Source organism: Lampetra fluviatilis, chromosome 39 (assembly GCF_964198595.1).
Source record: "Lampetra fluviatilis chromosome 39, kcLamFluv1.1, whole genome shotgun sequence".
NCBI classification, from domain to species: Eukaryota; Metazoa; Chordata; class Hyperoartia; order Petromyzontiformes; family Petromyzontidae; genus Lampetra; species Lampetra fluviatilis.
Window position 1 is genome coordinate 8,338,940 of NC_136313.1, and position 16,123 is coordinate 8,355,062.

At 45.3% G+C, this 16,123-nt stretch overlaps 2 non-coding genes across 2 annotated transcripts; both read left to right on the forward strand.

Moving 5' to 3' along the window:
- The first annotated feature begins 269 nt into the window (after nt 1–269).
- On the forward strand, nt 270–342 carry TRNAV-CAC (transfer RNA valine (anticodon CAC)). Its single transcript has one exon. It is a non-coding gene; the product is annotated as a tRNA-Val (tRNA).
- Nucleotides 343–1,105: 763 nt separating this feature from the next.
- Nucleotides 1,106–1,178, forward strand: TRNAV-CAC (transfer RNA valine (anticodon CAC)). Its single transcript has one exon. It is a non-coding gene; the product is annotated as a tRNA-Val (tRNA).
- Nucleotides 1,179–16,123: the final 14,945 nt, after the last annotated feature.

Sequence of the window (16,123 nt, forward strand, 5' to 3'; positions counted from 1 at the left end):
TCTTTCGGTAAAGTCACATAGAAGGGAAATAATAAAATAAAAAAAAGACAAAAAAAATTTCTCACGGCGTTAATTTTATTATGTTTTTATTTTATTTTATTATTTTCCTTCTACGTGGCTTTACCGATAGAACAAAAAATATGAATCCCGGCAGTCACGAAAGCTTTAAATCGAAAAATCTGGCGTAATCCATTATTGACCTATTGACCCTCCAATGTTATCCAGAATCGATGATAACAGGCCATCTCGAGGTGGCCCTCTCATGGCGAGTTTCCGTAGTGTAGTGGTTATCACGTTCGCCTCACACGCGAAAGGTCCCCGGTTCGAAACCGGGCGGAAACATTTTTTTTATTTTTTTTATGTATCTTCGAAATAAAACTCGAGAAGAAATGCTAATGTTTTAGAACCGCGCCCATTGAATCACATCCACATGGCGTGATGTTAAATTTTAACAACGCTTACTGCTCATTCATAAGCTAGATTTTAAGTTTTCGTTACTACTCGTTGGTTCTTTCGGTAAAGTCATAATAACGAACAAGTTTAACTTTAAAAAAAACTTGTTGTGCAATTTATTAACACCGACACTTCATAAGCACAGTACCGTTGTGCCTGTAATGTGTTTAGTGTACAGTAATATCAGTCTTTTATTCCGTACATGCTTATACACTGAACGGAAAAAGATGCTTATGATCACAAATTATGGAGAGAGATCTGCCTTAGGGGCCGTCCATAAATGACGTCACGCACCTGGGGGGGGGGTCACACATTTGTGACGATGTGTGACGAGAGGGGGGGGGGGTGAAAAATGTGACGTCACATCAAAATGCGCAACTTTAAATAAATATAGACAACACGTTCTACTTAATTAAATAGACTTTTTAATAAATGTTTTCTCCTACAACATCAGAGTGCAGCGCCACATTAAATACGCACTACAATGACAATAGTTTAAAGCGATTTGAAGCAAGTTTTATTTTTTTGTGACGTCACATTTGAGGGGGGGGGGGTCAAAAATCGTCCAAAATCGCAAGACGTAATTTATGGACGCCCCCTTCCAATATTACCAAGATTAAAACCGATCATTTAGATCTCCTTCTCATGGCAAGTTTCCGTAGTGTAGTGGTTATCACGTTCGCCTCACACGCGAAAGGTCCCCGGTTCGAAACCGGGCGGAAACACTTTATTTTTCAAACATTTTATTTTTATCCAATTGTTTATCTTAATTATAGAGACGTAAACATAAAAGTCAACAACACATATTTTGAACCGCACGCAATCACATCCACACGTGATGTTAAATTATAACAAAGCTTACTGCTCATTCATAATAACGCATTTGCGTTCACAAGCTGAACTTCAGAAAAAAAAATATTGCGCAAAGTATCGACACTGACCCTTCCTAAGCACAGTTCTGTAGTAACTGTAACGTGTTTCATGTCCAGTATATCAGTGTTTGTTCCGTACATGATGATACACTGAACGTTATATGAACAACAGCTGAGAGGCCTTTGGAACACGCCACAATCTTGGTGCCTAGGACGTAGCCTGCCACGAGAGGTCGCTATAGTGAAGCATGGCGACGAGAGACACGGCAGTGATGCGATTGTGAGATGGCTGATGTTGATGTTCAGGAAGTGTTCTTCATTGCAAGGCTCGCGGGCTACTGACGGCCCCTGGTGGCCTTTCGTGGGGCCCCTGACGTCCTGTCAAACCCCCCAATGGTTTCAAACGTGTGGCGGCCCTCACCACTGATGATGTCTTATTGGCGAAAGTGCCCCCCTCCTGAAAATGAGTGAAGAACACTAATGTCTTCTTGGCTCTTTCGGTAAAGTCACGTAGAAGGGAAGTAATAAAATAATGAAAATAAAACATCATAAAATCACATTTTATTATATTATTATAATATGTTTTATTTTTATTATTTTATTACTTCCCTTCTACGTGACTTTACCGAAATAACCAAGAAGATGAATCCCTGCAGTCACGAAAGCTTTAAATCGGAACACTAATGTGTCGAGATGCTGCCGCTGCTGCCGCTGTGATCCATGAGGTGGTTGTACCCGATTATTTCATGAGGAGTAGCTCAGCGTATCGCTGCGAGGATGCCTCCTCCTCCTTTGTATTTGTGCAATTCAGTGGCAAAAAGTTCCACGGTTCTATTCTTGGCGACCACGATCACACACTGACCGGAGAGTTTTTCATTTTCCATTTTTGTCTGCTGCCATGGTTTGTGTGCGGATGATGCGATTGAGGGTTGCGGCCCGTGATCTTCACAGACGATCAAAGTCTTCTGTGTTTGTCTACTCACAAGGAGGCGTTTCGACGACTTATTGTGAAGGCTGTGTTCAAATCTCACTCAAAACGAACATATTCACCAGCCGTTAGTGGTGCCACCTCTTTCTCATTGCAATGGAATCATAATAACGTGTTTTAAAATGTACTACGACGACGGGACATTGCCCAAAATGTCACCTATTATAAATATTGTGTCTGTTATGACCACGGTGTTGTTGGTGCACGTGTTGAGTGTTTTGTTGGTTGCTGTGCTCCGTGCATCACTGTCGATGCAGCATCATTTTATAAGTACGTGTTGAATTGTTTCGTCATTGCTTGTCCTGTGCCCTTGGAAAAGGCTTGTCATTTTTATGGCGCGATAGAAAACTAATCTTTATTATTATTAACCATATAAACAAAAAACATGTACCAGGTAAGGCCCACTGAACTATATGGTTATTTTTCAGAAGCGATGTGGTCAGAAATTATCGCTCAATGAAGTGGCTTATGACGTGAAAATGTATAGCAGCCAAATATTCTAAACACGTGTTTCTAAATACTTGACGCTAACTCCATCTACCAATGTGCTCACTTCATCATCAGCAGCCATTATCTATCTATTGCTGGGTTAAATGCTAGGGACCAGTGGTGTTGATGGGTGTGGGGGAGGGGTGCACCATTCTAAAAACGACGAGAGCCACTGAATCAGTGTGATGTGTGATCCTCACAATTGAGGGGTGATGTCTAAGACAAATCCTCGCCATCATGTGGTCATCAGCATCTCTTTTACAAATGTTAATGTTGTTCCACCCACTTATCTGCCTCCGACCTCTTCCCCTTTCCCTTCAACAGCCCCTTGTCCCCTGCGCATTCATCATCACAATTACACCAGGGGATCCACTTGTGATAGGACCTCGCGTGGGAGGGAACATTTCATGATTTTGCGCTGCATGTTAGGGACACTCTACAGATGTGGGCAATCATTCGAAAAATCGTGAAGTGGCTTATTACCCGACTTGAGTGCCCTGCACCACCAAATTAGCACTGTAATAATTCAAATATAAAGAATTTGTCCACCTTTCTTGATAAGGGAGAAATGCGCATGGACTACTATGGCGTCATACGTTACATCCAGCCTGGAATGGTGAGTTAAGGTTCATGTGTATGTCCAACCATGGCCTTTTTCCATACAAATACAATATTTTCTCACACTATAGGTAATTGCCTTCAAAATTACACCCTATATGTACGATTAGCATGATTATGAAAAATCTGACCGAGGTTGCCTGTTTCGTGGCACTGCTCATACGCACCTTCCTGATCAGATTGCCCAGCACTTCCTCTCTCAGCAACCCTTCTCTCATATTTCTATAGCAACAGCTGTTTCCTTTCTCCTGTAACCCCACATCCCAATCATATTTAATCTATTCATTTCGTTTTCTCACAACGTCCACCCGGGTTTCACTTGCGCATACCACACCAACTCCACACCACAGCCCTCTATATCTCCCTCCCCACTTCGCCAATGTTTAAATAAAGAAAATTAGCCAATTCACAACGGCGACCTCTTGCAAAGCAACGTGAAGCTGCACATGGGGCATTCTAGTAAGGCGTCGAATTACCCACACAACACAATCGACTTACATCACCAAAAACATTGTGTCACTCTCAACAGAGACATTGACTCAGAGGCACGAGGAACCAAAGATAAGCAGGAAGGGCAGGCCGCATGCTTGCCGAGCTGGTGGAAAATTCCCCCCCAAGCCCTGCGGCCTTTTATATATTAAGGTGTTATTATATATTAAGGTATTATCGACCAATGAGTGACTGCTTATACACGTGGGAGGAAACTAGAGCACTGGGGAAATACCCACGTGTGCGTGGGGAAACACTCTATCCCATACGCATGAAACTGATGTTGTCTGCACTTTGCTGCACCGTCATGACCTGGTGAGCCAGGATATGACACCTCCTGGGTGCCCAGAGGAAGCGAGTTTTGCATCTTCTTGGTTCTTTCGGTAAAGTCACGTAGAAGGGAAATAAAAAAAATAAGACAGCGTCCGAATGACGCTATCTTTCCGACAGCCTTGTTCTTCACCTGAGGACGGCTGCTTGCGTTGTGGCCGAAACGTCGTGAGAATTGTATCTTATTATGTTTAATTTTTATTATTTCATTATTTCCCTTCTACGTGACTTTACCGAAAGAACCAAGAAGATGAATCCCTGCAGTCACCAAAGCTTTAAATTTAAATTTAGGTCTTTATACTCTTAGGTTTTTTCGGTAAAGTCACGTAGGTAAAAAATAAAAAAAAAATAGGAAAAAGTTATAGAAATAAAAGAATAAATCACTGTGATTTATTTTTTTTCTATAATTTTTCTATTATTATTTATTTTTATTTAAAAAAATACCTACGTGACTTTACCGAATAAACCTAAGAGTATGAATCCCTGCAGTCACGAAAGCTTTAAATCGGAGTTTTGCTTCATTTGAGAGATCCACCAACCCTGCCTGACTCCACAGTTGCAGATTACAGGCCTGTGCCACCACCTTCTGGCTGCCCAGTGGGTACACTGTGCATGTTCACTCCACGTCATCGTAGTGTCAGGGGCGCTGATAATAATGATGATTTTGAGCCAAGTCGTGGCAGGGGCTTGATCACACAACCTTGAGAACGGCGAACCTGTTGCTTTACCAGCCAAGCTAGATACTGGCCCTTAATGACACGCCATGTGCTTATACGTATAATTTCAGTAAATCGGTGCCGCTCGTTTGAATAAATTCGACCCACGCCACCCAAAAGTACGTGGCGCGCGGGCGCAGTGAGGCCGTTATTGTTTTGCGTAAAGTGCCCCTGATAAGCTACAATTATGGAAGCTAACCGCCGTAGCCGGCACGAGACGAGGCCGCGTTCACCCAATCCGAACCGCCAAAACAAATTGCCTTCATTTTCAGCAATCGCTCACGTAACCTCTTACTCCTCGGGGAGAGGCGGGGGCGGCGGCGGGGGGGGGGGCGGGAGAGAATAGACTTCGTATCTTTGCGATCTTTTTGGGGTTTTTAGCCGGACAGAATCCTCGCGAGCATCTCACAGAGAGGAAATGACCGAAATATCTTCCCGAAAAATGGCCGGAGACAAACCGCCACTGTTGTGCACGCAAAATGCATTAAAGCAAATTAGTCCATTAAGACAGCGGAATTACAAGAGCATTTTATTTTATGGTTGATCCTTTTAACCTTCTAAGCGGAAATTATGAATATGTGTCTCCACTGTGTGCACACTCACACGCGTATATTTTTTGGAGGATGTGGCTGCCCTGCCTTGAATAGCGTCCGCCTTAAAACAGCCCCATTCCGAGTGTGCATTGCATGGTAAAAAATAATCACGTTTAATATTCTTTAGTCCATATAATTAAAACGAGCTCCCAAATAAATCCTTTAGCACGCATAATTTAAACAAGCTCAGAAATGAACCCACCGATTGATGTAAATCTCAGGCTGAAATGAATGTGGCTATGCTGACTGATCAGCAGCCAGTTGATGCGCGAAAGAAGTTCAACATACATATAACATCATCCCTGATCATCATCGTCGTCGTCATAAACATTGTCTTCATAATCACTGTTGTCATCATCATTGTCATCATCATTATTGTCACCATCATTATCAATTTTCTCTGCAGGTTTTCATGACCAATATTGTGATTGATCATTATTATAATTAGTTTGTTGAGGTACAATGTCAATTTCCCCTCAGCCACCCGATAGAGCCAATCAAATTTAATTGTCACATCATGGGCAAATATGTCAATTCATTAGTTGCTTAAGCAAAACGGAGGAATGTTGAAAAGCAGGCAAGATCTTGACAGCTTTATGTGACGTCATCAGGCGTTAACAGCAGCCCAGCTCTCCTCGTGCTCATTGAGGTGATAGTTCTGGCATCATGTGATCTCGAGTTCTGAATTGTGACGTCGTCGTGACAACACAACAGGAACATCACTGGGCGAAAACAATAAGCAAGGTCACTCTGTGGGTTTCCCTTTGAGAATATTGAAATGTTCAGAAGCACCGAATGACATTAGAACCAGCCAGGGCCCCTCTAGGCCGGTGGCCATATGAGTTGGTCAGCGGGCGCCACAGTGGCGAGATGTTAACTACCTCGCCTCGTATACAGAAGATCGTGGTCTTAATCCCGACCCTGAATCATTTATATTTGGAGTTTGCATGTTCTCCCCGTGGTCACGTGGATTTTTCTCCGGGTCCTTCAGTTTTTCCCTCCAAATTTAGAGCATATGGCTGCTGGACATTTCCACGTGTTAAGTCAATTCTGAGAAATAACTATATAGCTCAGTGGGTCTTACCTGGTAAAATAAAAAAAAGTTTGCAGTTCATAGACTTTCGTAGTCCACGCTGTGCAAAAAAATCCCTGGCCGCTTGCACGTTAACTCGTCGCAGTTAAACGCAGTGGTGTGTGCTTTGCAATTGTTCCCTCCTGTCTCCCCAGCCTGCAGAGGCGGTGGTGGCCACACACGTGGCTGCCTGTAACCGAGCACTGTGGCGGTAGCGAGGGTTAACCGATCGCCGCACAGATGCTGTGAAAGTCCCTTCCTGTGGGCATCGAGGTGCCATGCCTTGGCTCGCCAGGAGACTGGTGCGGCCAATACGGGATTCGATCTGCTCCGTCTGTATGGGATAGAGCGCTGCTCCCTCGCACTTGCGGGGGTTTTTTTTCCCGCGTGCTCAGGTTTCCTCCCGCATGTAAACACTCCTTGAATGACTGAAAAAGTCTTAAAATAAAAAAAAGCAGGACGCTTCTGAAAAAAATGACTTTCCTGCATAAATAAGTAAATAATATGAATAAATAGATCTCCCTCTTGAGGGCCCCTCTGGAGGGTATTTGGCCTACTCTTTCACACAAAACCACACAACCGTGCACGCGCAAAGACAAAGAACACCGTCGTAGCCTTAATATAGATTTGGAGCAAGTGCTGTTAGCGAGTACAGTACCTATGAAGGCTGGCACGGCACACGAGGGGCTGGGTGGCCAGCACCACACCCAGCCGCCTCATCTCCCCAGTGGCAGTATTAACGCACCCACACCGGGTACTCATTTGAGGCTCAGGGACCGGTTCAAATATTCATCGCTGGTGTCGGTGGCCGTGATGCGGGCATCGAACTCGGCTCTCTGGCGGGACCGTGGCGCTGCACCGGCCCCCGCCCGGCTAAGCCGCCTTCACGCACCGACGGCCGCACAAGCCATGTGTAAAATGAAGCCGGCGGCGCAAGAGGGGAGGAGGGGGGCTCTTCTCGTGCGACGCCACGTGTCACCTCCCGTGGGATTTGCGCGCATCTAACAAGATACGGGGCTGGGAGACTCAGACCGGAGGAAGGGGAGAGACGTGTCCAGGCACATGGCCGCTAACCCGGTCTGGAGCAGAGCCCGGCCGGGATGCACGGTGATAAATGATTTGGGAATTTCGGGCGTCCGCGCCTTTCGTACAGCGCACGGCGATTTCGTGAAAGGCGCCGGAAAATCTACAGACGGGGTGCGGTTTTCCGGGAGAGATTCCCTCTCGATAATTGTGACACGTAGTATTTTTGCGGGCCCGCTCGTTGCTCAAAAGTTTGGAACATCTGCGGCTCCAGGCACCGTTGATCGTAAGTCGAGTCACACACTACTGGCGGGCATCTTCAGAAAGTTGAAGAGCTTCAGTAGTCGAAGATGCCCGCAGTAGTGCGTGGCAAAAGCTCTCGAGATAAGAAGTTCTCAACATGCGGCCTAACCCTGAAAACCGCGCTTCTCTCTGACTGTTCTCATCACCATCGTTGTCGGCCATGATCAATCCACCGTTGCATGGAGGCTTCCACTCCACGCCGTCGTCACCTCTCACGACCCTGCGACACAGAAAACCCACCGGTCGCCCGCCTACACACGAGCCGATTCCATCGCTCCACGTCCGCCGTGTGTGAACTCTCCAATAACAAAAAGAGAGAATACTCTGCAAAAAAAAGAAGTGCTTATCATTCGCCAAACATCGGAGGGGAAAACAGAGGCTCTCTCTCTCCTCCCGAAAGCCATGCCGCAACGATTGGAACGTTTGCAGCCTCGGCAACGCAATGGACAAAAACGACTGTGAATCACGAGTGCGGCGGAGCCACGGGTGCCGAACGCCTGCGTGACCGACACGATAGAAATCTCGTTTTACTTCGCGTCAGAATGAATCCTTTAAAAGACCCCCCCCCCAAACCCCACTCACTCACTCACTCAGGAACGACTGTGTTGAATATTATTTAACCGCGCTCGCCGCCATCGCAAAGAATCCATGCGGAGGAGACACGAATCGAACCTGGAACGTCAGGGACGGTGGCATAGCTGATGGAATGTGCAGACGATGCAACTGCGCAATGAAGAGGGGGGAAGATAGAAATGGGCCAAGCGTTCTTCACCACACGGGAAATGCACATGAGCTGAGAAAGGAGACAATAAAGGAGACAATTTCAAATCAGCATCGAGATCGTTTTTGTGTTTTATCAGCATAACTGTTTTTCTATTATCCACGCGGGTGGGATGGTTTTGTTGAGAGCGTACAGGACATTTCTCTAAAGTCTGCCCCCTCAAAAAAATATCAAAATAGCGGTAAAAAGATGGACGCTGGGACAATAAGGTGACAAGACAATGAGGTGACAAGACAATGAGTTGACAAGACAATGAGGTGACAAGACAATGAGGTGACAAGACAATGAGGTGACAAGACAATGAGGTGACAAGACAATGAGGCGACAAGACAATGAGGCGACAAGACAATGAGGTGACAAGACAATGAGGTGACAAGACAATGAGGTGACAAGACAATGAGGTGACAAGACAATGAGGCGACAAGACAATGAGGCGACAAGACAATGAGGCGACAAGACAATGAGGCAACAAGACAATGAGGCGACAAGACAATGAGGCAACAAGACAATGAAGTGACAAGACAATGAGGTGACAAGACAATGAGGCGACAAGACAATGAGGTGACAAGACAATGAGGTGACACGACAATGGGGTGACAAGACAATGAGGTGACAAGACAATGAGGTGACAAGACAATGAGGTGACACGACAATGGGGTGACAAGACAATGAGGTGACAAGACAATGAGGTGACAAGACAATGAGGTGACAAGACAATGAGGTGACAAGACAATGAGGTGAAAAGACAATGAGGTGACAAGACAATGAGGTGACAAGACATTGAGGTGACAAGACAATGAAGTGACAAGACAATGAGGTGACAAGACAATGAGGTGACCAGACAATGAGGTGACAAGACAATGAAGTGACAAGACAATGAGGCGACAAGACAATCAGGTACAAGACAATGGGGTGACAAGACAATGAGGTGACAAAACAATGAGGTGACAAGACAATGAAGTGACAAGACAATGAGGCGACAAGACAATGAGGTACAAGACAATGGGGTGACAAGACAATGAGGTGACAAGACAGTAGTCTGACGAGTACTAAAATAAGTATTGAGAGGTGCATGCTGGGAAATGCACTGAATGGCAGACAGAATAAAGCACGGATCAAAGAAACAAACGGAAATTCGGGACATCGTCCGTAATATAGGGTTTATGGATGATATTGGTCGTGAAAGCCTACGTGTTGAACTGTCGAGACATCGTGAAGATGGTTAAGATAAGTGGACTCGGGCCCGGATGCATCAGCAACGGCAGACGGTGGATGAGACTGGTGATGGAATCACAGTCCAACGAGGTATCACGGTTGGGATGACCACCTCGGAGTCGGAGCGATGGGATCGGCTCGTGCGTTGGAGCGACGTGGTAGGAATGGTGACGACGCGGAGCCTTCATCCAGCAGTGGATAAATAACACTGGCTGATGATTGTGAGCGTGATGATGATGATGATCGTGTGGATTTCCTCCCACGTGATGCCAAACACTCGCAGGGTGGAATTGTTCAAACATACCAACAATGCCGGACCCTTCTGGAAAAGAGTCTCAAGGCTCTTGATGGTTAAATCGGCATTATTCTTATTATGCTGTTATATATTGCTAGCATATGACCAAATCACCTGGAGGACGCCTGATCTTGGCAGGTATAGTAAGCAATGCAGAGTTGACAGCCTGGACAGTAGCTGGTTGGGCAAGCACCATCTACAAACAGGTTGTTATAGGGTTGCTGCGGACCTACGAGGAGTTCGGAAAACCCATTGTTGTACTGTACTTTTATGTCCCCCCCCCGCGCCCATGCTACCCGCCTCCGCCAACCGCACTGACCAGCGCGGTGAAGTATGGTGAAAAAAACCCCATCATGACTCTTGCGGCATGGGTAGGCCTTCATCCAGCAGTGGATTGACAACAATGGCCTTACATGCATGTGAATATTTTACGAAGGGTGATCCGTTTTCAGATACCCCACTAATATTATAGGGAGTAATGTTTAGAGAAATCAACATTCAATTCTAACGGCCTCTACACATCTCCCATCAATCCCAATACATGTTAAATATTTCAACGCTCTCCCCTGTAGATACAAAGCCATCGCATTCACGACATTCAATCGGTTGTTGAGGAAGCAGAATAAGTGAGGCATTAGACATCATTGCGGTATTTATAACAATCACCACGATCCATGGGCAAATAGCCGGGAGGTGTCCATTGCACATGTCGCCATTTGTTTTCACTTTCCTCTGTCTTGTGCCACGATGCTCAAGTAGTGGCCACATCTTTCTGGCACCGATTTCGTGCAATGTCCTCGTCAAGCCGTTCTCTGCGAGGTCTTCTTCTCTTTCCGGTTCCTTCCATTTTTCCGAACAACAACACTTTCAATGTTCTGTTGTTGTTGTCCATCCCACTACATGTCTGTGTTCCAATCGTGCCAGTTTACTTCTCATCACCGCCTGCATCATCAGGGTGTCTTCTTCTATGTACAACCTTGTTCTTGCGTCTACGTTGATGGCTTTTTGAGTCCATCTTCTTGGTTCTTTCGGTAAAGTCGCGTAGAAGGGAAATAATAAAATAATAAGAGGACGACTGCTTGCGTTGTGGCCGAAACGTCGTGAGAATTGTATTTATTGTGTTAAAATAGTATTATTTAATTATTTCCCTTCTACGTGACTTTACCGAAAGAACCAAGAAAATGAATCCCTGCAGTCACGATAGCTTTAAATCGAAATTTTTGAGTCCAGTTTAGATGCAGCAGTATCCTTCTATAGCAATATATTTTGAAGGCCAATATCTTATTTCTGTCAGGTCTATAAACATGGATGTCTACAAGGACGTCTTGTCAGCGTGGAAGAGTAGGCCAAAAACACGCTCTGTGAGATGCTCTCCGTTGCTCCCTCCAGTAGGGATCCTTCCGCCAGCGGTGGCATGAGCAAGCAATTGCAGGGCTGCGCCTGTACCTCTCTAAAAATGCAAACCCCAATAAAAGCACGAAGCGTCCTTGTGGAAAATGTTAATAATAAAATAAGTAATGCTTTCTTTCCGCATTTGTCTCTTTGCATAAAAACACTACATTTCCATATTTCTCTCTCCACATAATAAATAAAAATACAAAGTATTTATGACACAACCCATCGGCCACACAGCCTTGTGGGACTGCATCAGCAGCATCGGTTTAATACAAACAACAGTTGGCGACATTCAGTGTGTCATCAGCAGAGTCGGGCTTTGCTTGAACCGACGCTGGTGAAATACCCGATGCGTATAGAGGATTGGACCCATCCTGTAAGAAATGGCTCCGAGTTCGACGCAAAATGATACGATGCATACCACAAATCTATAAATGGATCACTCTGTGTTTTAGCTCTGGAGGGTTAAAAATAATCTTCTCTGTGCGGCACAAAAACAGAAGGGTCAGCGCCACGGTGGCGAGATGTTAACGAGCTCGCCTGGTATACAGGAAGTCGTTGGTTTCATCCCGAACCCTGACGCCTGCATATTCGGAGTTTGCGTGTTTCTCTCTCCGTGATCGCGTTGATTTTTCTCCGGGTCCTCCGGTTTTCCCCTCCACATTCAGAATGAACGTGCATTTAGAGTATTTGTCTGCTATAACTTTCCACATGATAGGACACTTTGTTGAGCTATCATTAGTGGCCAGGTCGCTTCTGAAAAAAACAGCTGTATAGCTCAGTGGGTTTCACCTGCTAAAATAGAAATAGTTTTTTTTAAAGGGGGACGTTAGGGTGTCGATCGGTCGGTGGTGGTGTGGTGTGGGATAGGGACAAGCTGATCCACATCGCCCGGGCACATCACGTCGCGGTCATCCGACCCCCCCACCCTCCACCGCCCCCCCCCCTCCTGCTGTGGGATTCCAGGAATCATGACCGCGCAACGAAGCCCGCGACTCCATCCCCTCGGATCCGTGCTCGAGGCGGGAGCTCGTGAATCTTCCATCCCTGCGCGTCTTATTTGCAGACTCCCCAGGGAGGCACGCGTTCACAATTTGCACTTCCATCGAGATCCCAGGAACACTGCAGCCCCCGTGGCACCGCGCGGCTTTAATTTTTTTTTTTAAATCTCCGGCCTGACACGTACTCGGCGTCGTTACAACGCTAAGTGGCGGCGCAGGGACGCAGCGGTCAATGGTTGGGAATCAATGGAGGGATGACAAAAAAAAACACAACCAAAAAAGAAACCCGATATTTACGATCCTCGCACACAATGTAGCGGGCGGAGGGGTGGCGGTGGATAAACTTTCACGATTTTAATGAGGGCCCCTACGTTAATAATTCATACAATAAACACATGTTTTTGTGTCTCAGCAGAGAAAATAGAATTTGTTTTTATTAATTTATATATAAATATATTAACATTTACCATTGCAAATATCAATATACTCAAATTCACCATGGTAAATATCAATAAAATGTCATTTATTGGGGTTTCAAAGGTTTGGGGCGGGGGGGGGGCGAGTTCCCCCATTGTGCCCCCCCCAGCCCCCCTTTGAATATCTCTGATCCAACCGAGACAACATTGGCGGTATTAACTTTTAGCGTGTCTCGACATTCACGACACACGCACACTACACACACACACGCCACACAATCAGCACAAATCCAGCCGCAACAATTTACTCGGCTGTAATTGATATCGATTGGATGCATCTATATACTGTAAAAATAAAATGTATTCCCATTCAATGATGTACACGACCATGTCCTATCAGCTCGGCTGTTTCTGTTGCAGTATTTGTATTGAATATATTTAATATAGCAGGGGTATGATCGCCGAAGGGCGCACAGCGTTAATATATGATTGGCATTGATTCCAAGCGCGTGTTCCTACCCCTGTCGGTATCGAGCAGCCTGGGCCCGTCTAACCCCCAACTCAGTTGGACGTGCCCAACTGAGGATTTTACCTCTTCCGTTCCTCCACCGTGGCTCGCTCGCTCGCTCACAGCCAGGACTTCGTTTTACTCGGGGTCGTTTGACCCCGAGTATATTTCCGTGCCCGGAACGCCGATCACTTTACACATCTCCCTGTGGCTGCTGTCGACTTGTCACGTGTCACCGACTCCGGTCGACAAGCGATCCGGAAAATATTCGGGGGGGAAATGATTTAAGCCACGTTCAGTGGCTTCTTCGCAACACCGCTGGGAGAGGCGGACGCAGCCGCTGTCTGTGTGTCTGTGTTTGAGAGACACGTTGAAACTACTGAAAACGATGTTTTGTTTCACCAGATGAGACCCACTGAGCCATGTAGCTCTTTTTCTGAAGCAAGCTGGCTATCACAAATGATAGCTCAACAAAAGTGGTCTATCACGTGGAAATGTATAGCAGCCAAATACTCTGAACGCAAGTTTCGAAATGTGGAGGTCAAAACCGGAGGACCCGGAGAAAAATCCACGCGACCACGGGGAGAACATGCAAGCTCCAAATATACAGCAGTCGTCAGGGTTGGGATTGAACCCACAACGTCCTGTATACCAAGCGAGGTAACTAACATCTCGCCACAAGAATACACAGAGAGAGAGAAACAAGGAAACAGGCACACACAGAGAAGAACAGCGATACGGCAAGAAAAACAAAGAGTGCACAGCACATCACTGCTATTTTGATTGAAAGCTATCGTGACTGCAGGTGATTCATATTCATCACAGCAAGAAAATTTGAAAAATGTATTTCTGTGGATTTCACACCTGATGATGAGTGCTTGTGTTGCAGTCGAAACGTCGTGAACATTTTATTGTTTGATATTTTTATTATTTTATTATTTCCCTTCCACGTGACTTTACCGAAAGAACCAAGAATATCACTACTATTGTTTGATTATCTGCTCCGTTTAGGGGGACATCCCCCATGCTAAGGTTGTTTAAGAGGGGCACCTGCGACGATTTGCGGTGCCGGGTGTTGCACCGCTGCCTCCTGCATCCGATCCTTGCACATTCGGCTAAAGGCCTCAACCACACAGAGCCACCTTACTACCCACACTCCACCACCACGGCTATTGTTATACCGTTGTTGTAATGCTGTTGTACTATTGTTGTTCTTCTATTGTTGTCCTATTGTACTGTTGTACTGTTGTTGTACTGTTGTTCTATTCTTGGATCTTTCGGTAAAGTCAGGTGAAGAACAAAGCTGTCGGAAAGACAGCAGGAAATACTTAGGACGCTGTCTTTCCGACAGCTCTGTTCTTCACCTGAGGACGGCTGCTTGTGTTGTGGCCGAAACGTCGTGAGAATTTTATTATGTTTTATTTTTAGTATTTTATTATTTCCCTTCTACGTGACTTTACCGAAAGAACCAAGCATATGAATCCCTGCAGTCACGAAAGCTTTAAATCGAAATTTGTTGTACTATTGCTGTACTGTTGTTGTTCTTCTATTGTTGTGCTATTGTACTGTTGTTCTATTATTGTACTATTGTTGTACTGTCATTGTTCTTCTATTGTTGTACTGTTATTGTACTATTGTACTGTTGTTCTATTATTGTACTATTGTTGTTCTATTGTTGTACTATTGTTGTACTGTTGTTGTTGTTGTTCTTTTTCTTCTTCTATTGTTGTACTAATGTTGTACTATTGTTGTACTATCGCTGTATTATTATTATTGCACTGTCTTCATCTGCTGCCCAGAGCATCTGGAGAAGTCAGCAGCATTTTCTTAACAGGCCTGACTGCTGATGAGACCCAGAAGGTCAACATCCTTCCCGAGGTTGCTCAGCGAGGGTTTATTTCGTTTGACCAGGTGAGATCTCGTGGGAGCTGGATGATTGCGGTAATCGTTGGAATCTTTATACAGACACAAAACGGTTTCTTTCAGTTCCTTTATTGGGATTTTGTTTTTTTAAGTTTTGCCCGGAGTAGGCGATCATTAAGACATTTGAATAAAGCCGCGAGGAAGCGACGGATTGAGAATCGCGTTTCCCGATTTAAGTTATTTACATTCAAGAAAAAGTGCCGGAGGGTTTCTGAATTATTATTATTTTTTGTTGTTGTTGTTGTTAAAAGTATCCGCGGGCCCCGCGCGGAGGAGCAGTAATAATTTATTTGTTTAATTTGCATTCACTATGAAAATCAATTTAGCGAGAACGCTATCTTCGGGGACTTGAGGACCACGCTCGTGTACGGCTTCGGCTGAGGATTAATATAATTGTATTTTACGTCTCCTCGCATTAAGTGAAACTAAATGCGGATTTGACAGGCAGATACGGCGCCCGTACGCTCGCTTTAAACTTCTCTCCTGCAATTTTTTTTTACACTACACAAACGGATCCTATTTCTTGCTTAATCGCACCGTCATTCTCGCAATTCGCAGCGGCGTTTCAACGGAAATATTCCGTGGGCGAAGGGTCGAAGCATTGATTGTATCTTCCACACAATACTCATTTGCGGGCCCATTT